The 16,986-nt window shown below is 38.7% G+C and overlaps 1 pseudogene; it reads left to right on the top strand.

Moving 5' to 3' along the window:
* Nucleotides 1-3,778: 3,778 nt before the first annotated feature.
* LOC100734113 (small ribosomal subunit protein eS28-like) lies at nucleotides 3,779-11,247 on the top strand (annotated as a pseudogene).
* Nucleotides 11,248-16,986: the final 5,739 nt, after the last annotated feature.

Raw genomic sequence — 16,986 nt, 5'->3', positions numbered from 1 at the left:
TGTTTCACTATCTCTTTCTAAACTGTGCCCCGGGGGCCCTCACATTTCATAACCAAAGCTGCCTATCAAAGTATTTTGCTAAGAAAATATATTTAGTCTGGAGAGAAATAATGTCTCTCCCTTAGGGACAGAAGCAGCTGCAGTCAGTAGTAGTTTTCAATGGCATTCTTTCCCTCTGTCACTCATGATTACAATTTCTTCTTTGTTTAAAAGTCGAGGGTCAGGTGTGAAGATGCGTAGGAGGTTTACTAAGGAAAGGAAGCATATTGTGGGGCATATTGTGTGCTAGGCCTGTTGCAAGCAGATGTCTTTTTAATAATCCTCTACTTATACATCATCATTCCCATTTTCCTAATGCAAAAACTAAGCTTTGCATAGGAGAAATAATCAACACACAGATACATAACCAGCATTTAGAGAGTGAATTTGATTCTTAAGTGTGTCATCCCAACCGCCCCACAATTGTCCTGATGAGCTGGATGTGAGAGAGGCTTCTTTTTCAGCCTTTGTGGCTATGTCAGGGTGCTGGCTGGTGAGCCCGGGTCACCCTCTCACTTTATTGTTAGTCGGTATGGTAGGGACTGACTGCTGCCTGTAATAATCAGAGGAGGCAGTCAGGTCTTGGGGGAAATGAAAGCGTTCCCAGGGCACCAGGCAAATGAATGAATTCCACTGATCTTGTTTGGTTCCTTATGGGATCATCCATCATGATTTAACAACCCAAAGCCCAGAGTAGCTACAGGCATGCTTCCTGGCCAAAGTCATAGAATCTGTGTAAATTCATGGCTGGAAAACTGATTTGTTTTTCTGTTACTCTTACCTGTGTCATGCCCATTATACTATTTTATACACTGAATTATCATATAATTTAGTCTTTTTTCTGTTGCACTGCCATTTGCTTTAGTTTTCCTCAAACCTTTATAACTCACAGAGTCAAGCAAATTCCCTGTATGTATTACCAACGGACATTTGTTGGGGTCCACTGTGTGCTGTGTGCACAACAAAAGTGACGCAGAAAAGCTTTGATTTTGTTCTCATCCTAGGGAAACATAGCCTTTTATTGTTTTACTTTTTTTTACATCTTCTTAAATGCATTATTTGAAACATACAAAAGAATGAATATATATGTATGTAAAGTTATAAAGTATACTAACAAAATGAAGACCAAAGCCCATGAAATCATTGCTCAACTTATTAACTAAAATTACCAATACTACTGGATCTACCTGGCTGGCACTTACTTTCCTGATGCCTCATCCTACTCCTGTGCAGAAATCTGTTATTCTATTTTCATCATTCTTTTTATTTGGTTTATTAACTTTATCAGAATTGTGTGTACATATATATGCATGTACACAAGCCTTTCTCTTCTCTCTCTTTTATATATTCTATATACCCAGCTTTTCTTGTTTTAGACTGTTACACAAATGACATTAAGTCATAAGTAATATTTGTAGATGTGCTTTTATTTTTCACTCAGTCTGGCTTTTAAGATTCATTCTATTTTTTCTATGTCACTTTTCTCTTCTTTATTGTTGAATGGATGTTTTTGTTTGCTTCTGTTTTGCTTTTCTATCCTATTTTCCCTCTACTAGTTTGGAATCTTAAAATTTCAGAAAATAAATTTAAAAATTCCAAAATGAAAATTCCAAAAGTTTTAAAATTTCAAACGTCTAAAATCCCTCTTTTATTATTTTCTCTTGGAATTTTACTATGCCGGCCTAATACAATTAAAAGTCCATAAATATTTTAACTTCTTCTTTGCAATAATACAAAGACTTTATAGTACTTTAGTGTACATGACTTCCACATGAACTAAATATCGATGTTATCAACAGGTTTAATTTTTATCTCTAAAAAAATGTTCACAAAGTTTTTGCCTACACTTATATCTTCAGGAGTTCCACCTATTCTATCATCCAATAGATTTAGGGTTTCTGTTTTAATATTTAGATCTTTGGTCCACTTCAATTTTAGTTTAGTGCACGGTGAGAGATACGGTTCTAGGCTGAATCTTTGGCATGTGGAAAGCCAGTTTTTACAGCACCATTTGTTATAAAAGCTATCTTTATTCCAGTAAAGGTGTTTGACCCTTTTGTCAGGGATAAGGTGGCTGAATGTGTTTGGAGCTGTTTCTGTATCTTCTAATCTGTTCCAATGATCCTTGGGTCTTTTTTTTTCCGGTATCATGCTATTTTTTAAAAAAATCATGATAGCTTTGTAATATAATTTCAAGTCATGGATCATGATGCCCCTTGCCTTGTCATTGTTGCCTAGGATTGCTTTTTCTATTCTAGGTCTCTTCTATTCTAGGTCTTTCAATTGAATTTTAGGATTATTTTCTCTAATTCTTTGAGATATGCCATTGCTATTTTGATTGGGATTGCATTAAATCTGTACAGCAATTATGAAAGTATGGCCATTTTCAGTACATTGGTTCTACCTACCCAAGAATAAGGGATGTCTTTGCATTTTCTGATATCTTTTTTTTTTTTTTTTGGTACTGGGGATTGAACTCATGGCCTTGTGCTTGCCAGGCAGTGGCTTATACTGCTGAGCTAAAACCCCGGCCCCTCTGATATCCTTTTATATCTTTATTCAGAGTGCTGCAGTTTTCAGTGTAAATGTCTTTTACTTTCATTAAATTGGTACTTAAATATTTAATTTTTTGATGCTAATTGTGAAAGGTGTGGTTTAGTTAATTTCTCCTTCAGTGAGTTTGTTACTTGTGTACAGGAATGCTATTGGTTTTTGAGTTTTGACTTTGTATTCAAATATGCTGCTGAATTTGGTTATTAAACCTAGAAGGCTTTTAGTAGCGTTTTTGAGGTCTTCTATGTAGAATATAATGTCATCTACAAACAATGATAATTTAACTTCTTCCTTTCCTTTCCTTTCCTTTCCTATCCTTCTTCTTTGTATTTCTTTCTCTTGTCTAACTGCTCTGGTTAATGTTTCTAGAACTATATTGAATGGGAGGGGTGATAGTGGTTATCCTTGTCTTATTCCAAAAAATTAATAAATGGGATTATCATTTTATTAAAGAGCTTTTGCATAGCAAAAGAAACCACCAACACCAGTGTAGAGACAAACCACCGAGTGGGAAAAAATTTTGCCAGCTCTTCCTCAAAGTGTTGACATCTAGAATATATAAAAAATGGGCATATGGGATGAATAGACATTGCTCAGATGAAGAAGCACAAACAGCTAATAAATATATGAAAAGTGTCCAGCATCACTGGTCATGTGAGAGGTACAAATTAAAACAACACTGAAATTTTATATCACTCCAGGAAGAATGACTAACATCAAGATATCATCAAGACTATCATCAAGAGCTGGATTTGCTATTGGGAAAAAGGAACTTTTCCACTGTTTGTGTAAGTGTAGACTGGTGCAGCCACTGTGGAAATTCAGTGTGGAGATTACTCAAAAGACTAAAACCAGAGTTTCCATTTGAAATAGCTATTCTGCTTCTTTATATCTTTCTGAAAGAGTTGAAAACCTCATACCATAGTGATTTATGCACATCCATGTTTATAGTAGCATAATTTGTAATAGCTAAACCTTGGAATTAGCCCAAATGCCCATCACTGGATGAACAGATTAAGTTTTTTTTTATACAATGAAATAGTACTCTGCTATAAAGAAAGATAAACTTGAGGCATTTATAGGTAAATGGGTGTGCCTTGAGGCCATATTCTTAGGTGAAATATATTGGGAACATATGTTTAAATATCTCATTATTCTCTTCATCAGACCACTTTTGGTCACCATCATGGACATGAGTCATGTGCAGCCCATCAAGCTGGCTAGGGTCACCAAAGTGCTAGGCAGGCTCAGCTTGCACACAGGTGCACGTGGAGTTCTTGGACAACACAGATCACTTCATCATCTGCAACTTGAAAGGGTCTGTGCATGAGGATGATGTGCTTACCCCCTTGGAATTAGAGTGAGAAGCTGGGAAGTTGCTCTGAGCTCAGCTGCTGGGTTCTGTATATTGACCACCTGGATCATGGGATGAACTGTGACTCTTAAAATAAAGCTTTTGTATTGTGGGAAAAAAAGTCTCATTGTTTCTCTGGTATGAGAAACCAAAAGTGTAAATAAGAACCAAAATGTCTAAAAGATATTAGGAAATGGGAAGAAAATATTCAAATATTTGAAAAGAAGGAAAAAAAGAGAACAAAGAATAGAAGGAAAAAATGGAAACAAGGTTTTTGTAAATAAGGGGAAGAGAGGTTGAAGAGAGGAGAGGAGATCGTGGAAAAGAAGAAAAATCAAGATATATCGTATACAGGTACAAATTCCCTCTGATGAATATGATTACCTTGTATATCTAAAATTTACCAATCAAAAGAGAAAAAATAGAAATATAGTTTCTAATGGTTTGTATTCAATTATAAAAAAGTCCTCACAAATCAGATGGCTGTTATTTTATACAGATAATGTTTTAGAGTCATCTACCAGCTTGTGAGTTTATCTGCTGACTCTTCTTGTACCTGATACCATCCTTCTATGTCATTTTTCTGTTTCCTTTATAATTCCTCTAGTGAGTGCCTTTTGATAATAAAATCTCTCACTTTTGCTTATTATGAATATATCATCTCACAAAGCTATATTTTCCTGGTGCATAATCCTGGAGTTACAGTTTTCTCTTAGAATTTTGCAGATACTACTCCAGAGTTTCTTGGCTTCTCTAGGTGATGACTTAAGTGTGGCTCTTTGGATGGTTATCTGCCTTTTTCTCTGGAACCTTTAGGCTTCTGTCTCTGATGCTCTGCAGTTTTATTGTAATATGTTAAGGTATGGATTTGTTCATCTTGCTTGTAAGAATGGTCACTGATTTATGCTTGTTCAACTTGTGATTTTTCAGATTTGTAGTGATGCAAAACTGATGCACTCCAAAAGTTTGAAACTTGATGTTTTCTGGACAAGTGTATGTGGTATAATACCTCCTCATGACTCTGGGCAGTAACACTGAGCCACAGCTCCAACCAGCCATGGAACCCTGATATTCTATAGTGTGTTATGTTGCTAAGATATGATTCTTGGTAAGTTAAGTGTATTAAATGAATTTTCATCTTACGATGTTTCCAATTTATGCAGTATTTATTGTGATGTTATCACAGTGTACGTGAAGGAATGTGTATATGTTGTTCTTTTTAAATTTTTATTTTAAAGAGAATTAAACCAAGCAAATGAAACAAACTAAATCCAATCAAAACAAAATACTGTAAATGATACAAGACTTCAAAACAAGATAATAATAAATCCAAAATGGCTACTACAATATATCTTGTTATCTTTGAAATAGCTGCCCATGCCACTGGATATAATAAAATCAAACAAGACAAAACAATAAAATCCAACAAAGCTAAACAATGAAAATGATACGGGATTTCAAAACAAGGTAATAAAGAATTAACAATGGCCACCACCCTCAGAAGGACATCCTCCCTCGATGCTTCATTGCATATTGTTACCCTCTGAATAGATGACCAGACTACTGACTTTAGGCCTGCAAGATTAGTGAAACACTAAACACTGCAAGCATTAAGTTTTGTTTTACCTCAGTAACTATCATGGCAGCTTGTGTTTCTCTGGATCAGCTGGTTGCTTGAGGGTGGGGTGGGGTGAGGGTGACACTTGGCTCTTCTTGTCTCCCAGCAGGTGTGCCAGAAGGGGCTGGTGTCTGGTTCTTCCTGAAGCAGCCTGCACGTAACACCAACTCACATGGAGGACGTGGGCTTCTTGTTGTCCTCCGGTGCAGTCTGCAAATGGCACTGACTCCTATTGTCCTTATTGGATCTGAAGACTTAAATTTTTACTATTTCTGGGAAATTTTCAATTATTATTAGTTTATTACCTTTCATCAAATAATCATTCCATTCTCTCCTTGTGGGATTTCAACTAAGTGTATATTAGGTTTTCTGTCTGTTTCTGTTTTTTATATCTTTTAACTTCTCTTTAATAGCTTTACTCTCTCAGACTATTTGCATTGTATTCTAGAAATTTCTTTAGCTATAGCTTCAGGTCTTAATTCCCTTTCAGGCTATTACTAATCTGAATTTAGTGGTTGATTTTAATAATTATATATTTGATTTCCCAAATTGTTTTGATTGCTTTTCAACAATATCTTGTCGTTTTTATATCTCTGATTACTTTATTATTTTTTGCCATTTCATCTTTTATTTGTTTAAATAGGTTAATCACAATTTTTAATATTATGTGTCTGGTTGTTTCGGTAGTTTCAAGACCTGAAGTTACTGGGGATAAAATACGTTGTTTATTACTTCTGCTGATTCTCACTCATGCTGGCCCACTTCCTAGTGACTTTGGAGGCGCTTCGGTTGTGAGCCTTAAAAAGATTTGATATTAATCTTTGGAAATACTGATGGTCTACATAAGAGCACTTTCAGGAAGAGAGGGTGTGCTTTTGTATTTACTAGGAACCAAGGGGCACTACCAACTTTGTCTCATTTCCAAAAAGTGGCCTTAAGTGGAATTGTCAGATTCATGCCCCCAACTTTGCCATAGTCAATGATTTGTTATTTTTTTGTCATAATCACTTCATACTTTTAAAAATCCTATGTACTGTAGGGTGAACTACACAGCATGATCTAACCTACACATTAACCCTGTAACCCATGAGTAAGATACAGGCTCAGAGAAGCCTTCTGCACAGTCCCCTCCACATAATCTCCACTCATCCAAATCGCTCCCTTCCTTTGACATCAAGTGCCACCTCCTTAGTGACTATTGAGGGCCACAAGGTTGAGCTGTGTCTTGCTCTTCTGTATTCTTGTAATACGCAATTTACACCAGCCTTTACAGCATTTATCTCATATCGTGGTCCCAATCTGAAGAGCCCAATACCTCAGGCCCTCAAAGGCAGAACTGTTGTTGGAAGATGTGCATGGTTGGAGGAGGGTCATTGGTGTGACCTAGAAGTGTATATGTCCCTCCTAGACTCCTTTCTTCTCTTTCTGCTTCCTGGTCACCAGGACATGAGCAGCTTCCCTCTGCAATAGGTCCTTTCATCATGCTGTTTCTGCCTTGGAGCCCGCTGACCATGGATTAAAAACATCAGCCCAAATAAAGCTTTCCTCCTTCAAGTTGAAGGTGGCAGGTGTTCTGTCCTAGCATTCTGGAAAGAGACTAAGATATCTCATTTCACAGAGGAAGCACTTGACACCACTAAATTTCATATATAGGCTTTTGTAAAGGTTTTCTGAAAATCTATAATCTAGCAGCAAAGGATACTGCATGTTATTTCTGTATTGTCTTACACCATCTTTCCTATTCAACCCCTAGTTCCTCCTCTTCCCCCATAGCCATGCAGAATGCAAAGCCTAGAGAAAACATTCAGAAATCTTGGTAAATTCACCATGGGTGGAGAGAAAAGCAAGAACTGGATATCAGGTACTAAGTGTATGTGACAATCAGGTGATTCTATTCAAAGTATCTATCTGGATACTGGCCCCCATTGAGTCCCTTCCTTATCAGCCTGCTCTGTTCCTCCAGTGATCCCAGGTAAAATCTTTTAAATAGGGTTTTATTCTAAAGTTGCAGTTGGAATGTTTCTGGAAGGGCCACCTGGCTCTTCACGAGTCTCTCTGCATTTTTATAAGCCAGATGTTTGACATTTTTATTGACCCATGTTTCTCAGCATGTTTTAGGAGATCTCTGGATAATTTTTTTTAAAAAAATCTCTGTTATTGACAGAAATAAGCATTTACATAAATACCTTCAGAGCAAGAATTGTCAAGTGCTTTTATTTTTTCCCCCAAAATTTAAATCAATCACCAGTTTCTGAGTTAGCTAGCATGCTGAATGAAAGGCTTTTCTCTCCAATGGGTCAACCAAAAATGCCCAAATTCTTGTATAGTTAAGAGATCTTCATAACTGGTCTTTCCTGTATGGGGGAAAACACTGGTACTGTATCTGTTGGTTGGTTGGTGCACCTTACTAACTGGTGGTGGTGCTGTTGAACCCAGAGGCAATGCTTTTGAGCTGTGTTCTGCTGGGGCAGCCTTATGTGTCTGCAGAGCTCCTGCATCAGATGAGGTTTGTGTATCCATCAACTGTGGGCTTAACACATCCTGTATCTTTTCCAAGGACAGGAATGAGATCTTCTCAAGGTCAGGTTATTTTTACTTTTAATCCCTCAAAAGAAATTAATTGCACAATAGAGATTAATTGCTTCAAAAATTTTTTTGAAGCATTGTCCAGTGGGCAAGGGCTTCTTAGACTTAGATGAACCAAAAGAATAGTCATCTTTTGAGGCAGAGTACTAATTATACTCCAGTGTTTATTTTCTCCTTTTTTTTTTGCCAGCATCATCTATGGAACTGACCAACCAGCTAGATCTTACATTTCCCACTTTCTCTTGCAACTATGTGGGAGTGTAACTAAGTTACTGCCAATGAGGTGTGAGCAGGAGTGACACGTTCACCTCCAGGTCACATTGTTTGAAAGGAAAGTGCTCCCATTCTATCCTTTTGCCTCCTCTTCCTAGGCTGTGATCTCCTTAGAGTTGTGATTGTGAATTGCAATGCATAGTTTATGTACTTGTTTTAGGAGTTAAATGAGATGATTAAAGCTCATGGCACAGGGTGTTGAATGAAAATGAGTTCTCTTTTACATTTAGCATGTAGAAATCATTTACCATTGTGCCAGGCTACCTCTGCAAGACAGGCAAAACTGTATATGGTCTGCCTTAAATCTTCAGTTTCATTTTAGCCACCTTTCTCCTACCTAAGACTCTATGGTTCTCCCAAGCCCATGCCATTTCCCATCACCACTATTACTACTCTAAGTTCTTTCTTGCCTCTGGATCTTTGCACACCCATTTCCTTCTGATTGCAACCTTTGCTAATAGTTACATTTCAGAGCAGCCCTCCTAAGGTCACTCTGTTCCATTTTCATATGTGTAATGAAGACCCTCCAAAGATAACCACATTTGAACACCCAGAACCTGTGAATATAATAAGTGAACTGGTGAAGGGGAACAAAGATCACAGATGATGCTAAGTTTACTAATCAGTCACCCTTAAAATAGGGGACTTATCCTAGAGTGTTGAAGTGGGCTCAGTGTAATCACTAAGATCCTGGAAAGTGGAAGATGGAGGCAGAGGAAGAAGTACGAGGATGAGAACAAGGTTAGAAAAAAAGCTATTCTGCCTTTGAAGATGGAGGAAGGGGCCATAAGCCAAAGGATGTGGGCAACTTCTAGAAGATAGAAAAGTGAGGAAACAGATTTTAGTCTAGTCTCCAGAAGAAGCAGTCCACTGAGAGCTTGATTTCAGGCCAAAGACTTGATTTAGGCTGATAATTTTAGCCATGTTGTGCTTCTGTAGTACAGACTGTCAATTACATATTTGTATTGTTCTAAACCATTGTGTTTATAGTAACTTGTTATAAAAGCAACAGGAAACTCATATGCACATATATCAGTCTAGCCTCTAACAACTTATTAGCACCTACATCATCCTCTTCATTTCCTTCCTAGCTCCTATCATAGTCTGTGATTATCTTGCTTATTTATTTGTCCAGTTGATGAAGCTAGTCACATGGCATTTATGAAAGCAGATGTGTATACCTTATTTACCAGATCACCTACTAGTGTGTGGGTCATACAACCAGTACTTATTTATTAGTCTTTTCTTTTTTGAAATCGGTAGTGGGGATAAAACTCTCGACTGCACACTTGCAGGGCAGGTGCCTATGCTGCTGAGCTAGGTCCCCTGTTAGTCCTTTCTTAAGGCAGTGTCTTACTATGCAGCTCAGGCTGGCCTTGAACTTATTGGGTAGTCCAGAAATCCTTTTGCCTCAGCCTCCTAAGTGCTAAGACTATAGGTGTGAACCACTACATCTGGAAGTAATTATTTATTGAATACATGTGTGGAAGAGAAAAATGAATGGTGAACTTGGAGTTCAGTTCATCTGTAGGATTTGTGTTTTAACAGGGCTTTTTAGCATGTCTCAGTGTTCACAGGAGATGGAAGGATAAAGCTGGCAAGGGACCATATGACTGTGTTAGGAGAAGCAGAATTCTAACCTCTGGCTAAACCAAGTCCAAAAGTCCAAATCTTATTTGGCAGTGAGGCAGAGTGGCGATGAAAATTCAGCCTATGTTTATCAAAACCCATTTTTTACAGCCTATTTTAATGGGCTGTAAATCTTTAGTGACCATTGAGATGAGAGCTGAATGTCCCACATGCTGCTTTGGAGATTTTGGGTGGGATCCTCCAAGTTTTAAACTCCCTGCAACAGCTCAGCTCCCTCAGAATGCGACCTGGCCCTCTGCTGGCGCTGAAGTGTGTGTTTGTTTAATTAGGGCGCCGAGTAAAGCCGCATCCAGTGGCAGATGTTGCCATGTGTAATATAATAAATAAAAGTCTTTATAGGACCCAGCAGGCAGTAGAGCCTTCAGTTAGCAGATGGCGAAATATTAAACTGGCAGAGCCATAACTTAACTGCCTGAATCAGCTGGTCCCTGCCCAGATTTGCTCCGACATGAATCAGCTTCATATAGGAGGTGTCACTCAGCTTCAGCCTGGTGCCCTCACCTGCCCTCCCTCCCTCACCCAGCAAGGGCCAGTTTTTCCTTGACATCCCATTATTAAAGTCAGCTTCCTGGGGAGTGAAATCTTGTAAGCCCATTAGCTGGTCGATGAGAGATGCTTGTGGAGCTGGGCTGTGAGGTTCCTTTATGGGGAGGAAATGCACCAAGCCTGTGGATGTTCTCCAGAGCTGGATTCTGCCTGGCTTCAAGGTCGCCAGACAGCATGTTGCCAGGGCCCTAGGCCCTCACATTGTAGGCAGACCCTGTCACTTGTCTCCAAAGATTCTTCTGCTTAGGACTGTGAGGGTGACTGTTACTTGGGGGACTATGGAGAAAGAAGGAAAAAGAAAGGCCTTTTTGGTCTAAAAATGTAGAGTCTGAAAATTGATTGACTGACATCTATAAAATGGCTCGGGAGTGGACAGCAGTGTTGGACTTGCTTTCCAAATGCTAGACTCTAACACTTGTGTCTATGGAGGTCCTACTGTGTGCCAGGATGCTGGATGAGCTTGTGTGCCCAAGCTCATACGCTCTTCACCATGACCCCATAAGACAGTAACAAGCCCTTCTAGTACTTCTTGGGTGCTAGGCACTGTTTCTAACTGCATTTTGTGCATTATCTTGTGGAATACTTTCACCGTTTAATCTTAAACCTGTTTCTCAGGTGGGAAAACTGAGGCTCTGAGAAATAATTTGTTCAAGATCATACAACTAGGAGATGTCCGAATTGACAGAAAGCCCAAGTCTGCCTAAACTATGAGGTAACAATTAAATTATACTTGACTCTAGGATACTCCAGCAAACTTGGGCAGAAGATGTTAAACACACAGGCAAAATACTATTCAGAATATGAGATAATGAGGTGGAAAAACTGATTCTAAGAAACAGATTGTGGCATTTATGACATTTGGTTGACATTGTTAAAATACTGTGTACTTGACTACATTTCAGCAGATATGATGAAACACATTTTTGCCCTTAACCATTATAGTATATGTTTGAGAAATATTCCAGCAATTTATTAGTCACTTTCCCATCACTGGGACAAAATACCTGACACTTGTAATTTAAAGGAGAGGAGATTTATTTCAGCTTGTGATTTTAGTGGGTTGAGTCTATGATTGATATGCTGGCACCAGGGCAGAAATGACATGATGGGAGAAAGCTGCTCAACCCATGTTGACCAAGAAGTAAAGAAGGGAGGAACTAGGGTCAAGCATATGCCACTTCAGGTCATTTCCCCAGTGACCACTTCTTCCAGACAGGCCCAGCCTCTCGGCACATGCAGCTATGAACTCATCAATGGATTAATCCTATAGTCCCCTCATGATCCAACCACCTTCTAAAAGTTCTCCTTTATGAGCACATGTGACTTTTGGGGGAATATTTTAGGTCTATATCTTTATAATCATTGAACTATACAGAGGAGAAAATTTCCATCAGATGATTAGACTTGTTCATGGTCAAGTACTCAATAAAGAGACTTGGGTTAGGACAAAGCCTCTATGATCAAAGCTTCTGTTTTATTTTATTCAGTTTTTCCAAAGTTTTCTTTCAAGAAGCTTTGAGGATATAAAAATATAAATAGAAATGAGGAAAAAGCATTCTAGGAGAAAGAACAACCTGAGTACAGATCTAACAAATATGGATGATAGGGTGTGTGTGTGTGTGTGTGTGTGTGCGTGTGTGTGTGTGTGTAGATGGATGTTGTAGATGGATGTTGTAGTCAGGGGTTTCAAGGAGAACAATTTCATACTGGACACATAATGTATGGCATTATTTAAAATGATCACCTAAGAAGTCAAATACAAAGAAAGGGTATAAAATCTGTCTACAACACTAAAGACCTAGAAAATCCAGCTGAGGGCCTGGATCCCATGGAAATAACCTGTGTGAGTTCAGCTGAAAACCTAGAGCCCATGACAATGATTCATGCAAGTCTATTGCATTGATCTGTGTTGGAAAGGCCTAAAATTTAGCAGGGGAATCTAGAAAATCTATGCCAACAGGGTGAAGGATGTGTGCCAGTAGGCTGATGGTTTGGTACTGGAGCCAAGAAGTGATGCTTAAAGTATGGATCCGGGCTCCTCCAAAAATACCACAGCCATCCTCAGCAACGGTGATGTCCCGAGCTCCTCTGATGATGAGGACAACCAAGTTCATATCAAGAAGTCAGTGTGACAAGCTTTTCCTGGAGACTGAACAGCACATGTCCTCCCCTCTGGAGTCAGGAAGTGAGCTCTCACAAAGTGAATCACAGCCATTCTCAGCAACAAGGTCTCAAGCTCCAATGATAATAGCTGAGTTCATATCAGGGAGGCCAACATCACAAACTTCTCCAGGAGAACCAACAGCTCCAAAAGAACCAACACCTCCAAAAGAATCAACAGCTCCAAACAACAGTACTTATTTTGGAGAATCCACAGTGCTACGCTTCCTCTTTTTTTTTTTTTTAATTTAAAGAAAGACTAAACAAAACAGTAAATGGGTATATATAATATATACTTTCAAAGAAAAAATAAACAGTAATAAATCACTAATTGATGTTTACATATTGTCCTCTTACAAATAATTGTTCCAGATACAAAAGTGAAACATATAAGTAGGAATTCAAACAGCAAGACTGCAAATAGTTCTATTCAACTATCCAACAAAAACTTAGTGATATGGTTATCTATTCTATACAATTAAACATATATGCAGTTATCCATATCTTTATTTATATTGAGATTAAATAAACCAAAGCAGACTAAAATTACTCTGGACAAAGAATAATAGTATTGCTGATTTCACATCATGACACTTCAGGATCAGCACTGGGTACTGTAGTGTCTTTCTTCCTTCAAAGTATTTGTTCATTTCATCATGTGTTGTAAGATCAGTCCTCTTAAACTGTTCATAGGTTCTACGCATGCATAAGTCTTAACATGTATTTCTATTCTTTCTATATTAGAGGGGGAAACAAAACAAAGTAGGACAGAACAGAACATATTCCTATAGATATATAAAATGACAAAGACATGTAAAACCACTGTGCAAGGAGTTCTACCATGGTTATTGTGTTATCTTAAACAGAATTGGCTATATCATCAGATATAGTATAATTGAATATATCAGTATATAACAGTATTGATAGAAACATAACTTTTTAGATAGTGTTAAACTGCAAAAACAGGTAGTAATCAAAACAGAATGGGTATTGTAGTGAATCTTGTCATTTTCAGTATAGTTGTCTATACTCTCAGACTTGATACTATCAATTATAAATGGTTTTGAATAAAATCTGTCGATAACAGACAGCAATCAAACAAACCAGATTTAACAAGATCAGTCATGATATAACAGTATAAGTCACACAAGGCTTCAGATTAAGTTAATAGAAAATTAAAGATGATTACTGTGCTATATCCTGACAGTTTTGGGATAGCTGTCTGTGTCCTCAGATCTAGTTCTTATAGACAAACTGGGACAGAATAAGTTCTATCTTAAGCACAGCAGTGCGAGTAATATGGGTTTTGATTCCTGATACACTATTAATAATATCTTCTGCTGTCTTTTTAAAGACTATTCCTCCCCTTTCACTCCCCCAGGGTGTACTGTGCATTTTTGGGTCTCATCAACACCCTGGGTTTTAAATTGAGGTGGCCACCTGCTATTTACCTAAGTGGTTCTGAACCTTCTTCCTTCTGGACTTGATCTCTAGTTGTATTCCTTTACCTATTAAAGCCTGTATTTCCCACCTATCCTCAATTACTAGTCTAGCTGCTCCTATTACTCTCTGGTTCCCTGTTACATAGAGCATTGTTTTCTCATAATTAATTTTTGGTCCATAAACCCCTTTTCAGGTTAATGATATTTCCTATAAAGGGCATCTCTGTGGACCCTACCTCCTGATCTACTCTGCCTGTGATTTTTTTTAATTTAGTGTATCAAGGCCATCTATATTAGAGATTATAGCCAGTGTTCTCTGCCTCATTTCTATTGTGCTCTTTTTCCATCATTAGTTGTCTGTTGCCTTCCTCATTTCACTTTCTGCTCCATTTATTGAGGCCTCTCTGCCACTATTCCTGGAAGGCTGGTGCTTTTCTCTCTTGTTAGAATGTCCTGCAGTGTTCTCTGTAGAGTTGGTTGGTGATCAAGAATTCCCCCAGTTCCTCTTTGTCTTGGAAGCATCTTGTTTCTCCATTAATTTCTAGAGATAGTTTTTCAGGGTACACCAATCTGGACTGGAAGTTATTTTCATTCAAGGCTTGGAATACTTCAGTCTAGGCTCATCTTGATTTGATGGTTTGTGCCGAGATGTCTGCCATAATTCTGATGGGCTTTCCCTTATAAGTAATCTGTTTCTTGCCTCTGGCAGCTTTTAATATTCTGTTTTTATATTGGATTTCTGGGATCTAGATTATTATATGCCTGGGTATAGATCTGTTTTGGTTGTAGGTGGCTGGAGTTCTGTCTGCCTCATACATCTGAATATCATTTCCTTTTCCTATGTTTGGGAAGTTTTCCTTAATTATTTCTGTGAATAGCCTCTGTAGTTTCCTTTGTTTGTACCCCTGTTTCTTCATTTACATTCTTTATTCTTAAGTTGTAGATCCTCTTGTCATCTTCTAGCCTTTGTATTGTTACTGCTTGTTTCCTTATTATTTTTAAGTTTTTCCTTTATGATCCCACACTGAAAAATCTGTCCTTCAGTTTGAATAATTTATCCTTTCAAGCAGTTTTGCCAGCTTTCAATGGAGTTTTTAATTTCCTGATAATCTCTTTGAACCTGCTTCATGTACTCTATGTTTTCTTTATATTCTTCATCAACCAATTTTTGTTGATTCTCCAATTTTTGTTGTGTTCCTCCATTCTTCCATCTGTGTCTTCTTGAGAGGTGCTTAGCACTTCTTTCATTAATCTATTTTTATCTCACTTTACTTGGTTAAATATTTCACTTTTGAACTCATCTATGAGGTCCCAAATATATTTCTTTACGTCTACTGGTGCCGTGCCTGATATTGTATGTTTGCTGTCCTCAGTCTCCTTTGTATTTACCTTTCCTGGATCAATGTTCTCAGGATTGGGGGCTGGGGATTTTTTCTTGTTGCTTCCTCTTCTGATATTTTTTGTTTCTTCATACAGGTATATATGGAAGGCCCCAGTTTCTTACTTTGTTGGCTATGATTCTTCTTCTGAAACACACTGGATAGATGGCCCTGCCCACTGCAGGGTGCTATTGAGGTGCAAACAGGGGCAGCGTATGCTTGTCCTTCCCCTCTGGGTCAGTCAACCTGCTGAGGCCTTCACTGCTTAGTGTACACCACCGGGTGTAGGGAATTGGTTTGGGGTAACCTGTTGGATCTTGGCAGGGGTGTGACCCAGGCCAAGAGCTCCCTACCAATCCCCTTTGAGAAGGGAGCAACTGACTGAAGTCACTGCTGCTCCTTTTTCTTGCCAGTCTGCCCGGTCCCAGAATGTCCTCTGTTGGAGTCCCTTTTACTGTGGAATGGTTTTATTCCTCTCACTTACCGCAGGTCGATGTAGGTTCCCTGCCATCTCAGCTCTCTGTTTCACTTGCTGACCCCTAAACTCAGTGTGACTGCATTTCTAGTGGTTCGCAGCGGGATTTTGAGTGGCTTCATAAGTCGAGGCCACGCGAGTATGGGCACGGCTCTGAGCCTTTAGCTGTTCCCAATAGTAGCACCGGGACTGTATGTTTGATTGGTTCTTCCCGTCTTAGTTTCTTTCTGGATTGAGAATATTCATCTCCCTTTGTTTGGGACTCCTCACACTGTGTTATGTTATTTTGAAATCTAAGTTGACTATCTTAGGGAGCCTCTGTAGCCTGCTATTATCTATCTGCCATCTTTACCGGAACTCTACTCTTTCTCTTTGGATCTCCTTTTTATGTTGGCACAAGTCCTCAGATGGGCCATCATGCTCAGCACTATGCTGATACAGTTCAGCTGGCTTTTAAATTGACCACCAGCTAGCTGCTAGAGAGACAACTCCAGGGAAGCCTTGAGTGCCAGACTAAAACAATTTGCTTTTCCTTTCCGGCCAATGGTATGATGTTAAAAGTTTTCTGAGCCAATAAGAAAGTTGATAAAACCAAAATGTCCTTTAAAATCATGATGTTAGGCTTCCACCACCTTCCATGAAGAGCTTTGGGGAAAATGACAATCAAGATGGATCTTGCTTTCATGGTCAGGGCAATTCGATTTGAGGTAGGCCTCAGACTCAGGTTTTAGATTTTTTTCCCACTTACTGTCATAGGAAGCCTGAAAAAGGCTGCTGGTCTGCTTTTCTGGACCCCTGGCTTTCAGTGTCTGGAGTCTTTCAGCCTGGTGTTCTGTGTGTCCTGCATTGCCAGGCCCTCTGGGTCTGTCCTCTTATTTGCTGGCTCTTGGACTACTGTGACAGACCCTCTG

This window comes from Cavia porcellus, unplaced genomic scaffold (genome assembly GCF_034190915.1).
Source record: "Cavia porcellus strain 051 isolate PalLab524CR breed Dunkin Hartley unplaced genomic scaffold, mCavPor4.1 scaffold_16, whole genome shotgun sequence".
In the NCBI taxonomy this organism is placed as follows: Eukaryota; Metazoa; Chordata; class Mammalia; order Rodentia; family Caviidae; genus Cavia; species Cavia porcellus.
The sequence above is the reverse complement of the archived record's forward strand: the minus strand, read 5'-3'. Positions and strand labels throughout refer to the sequence as shown.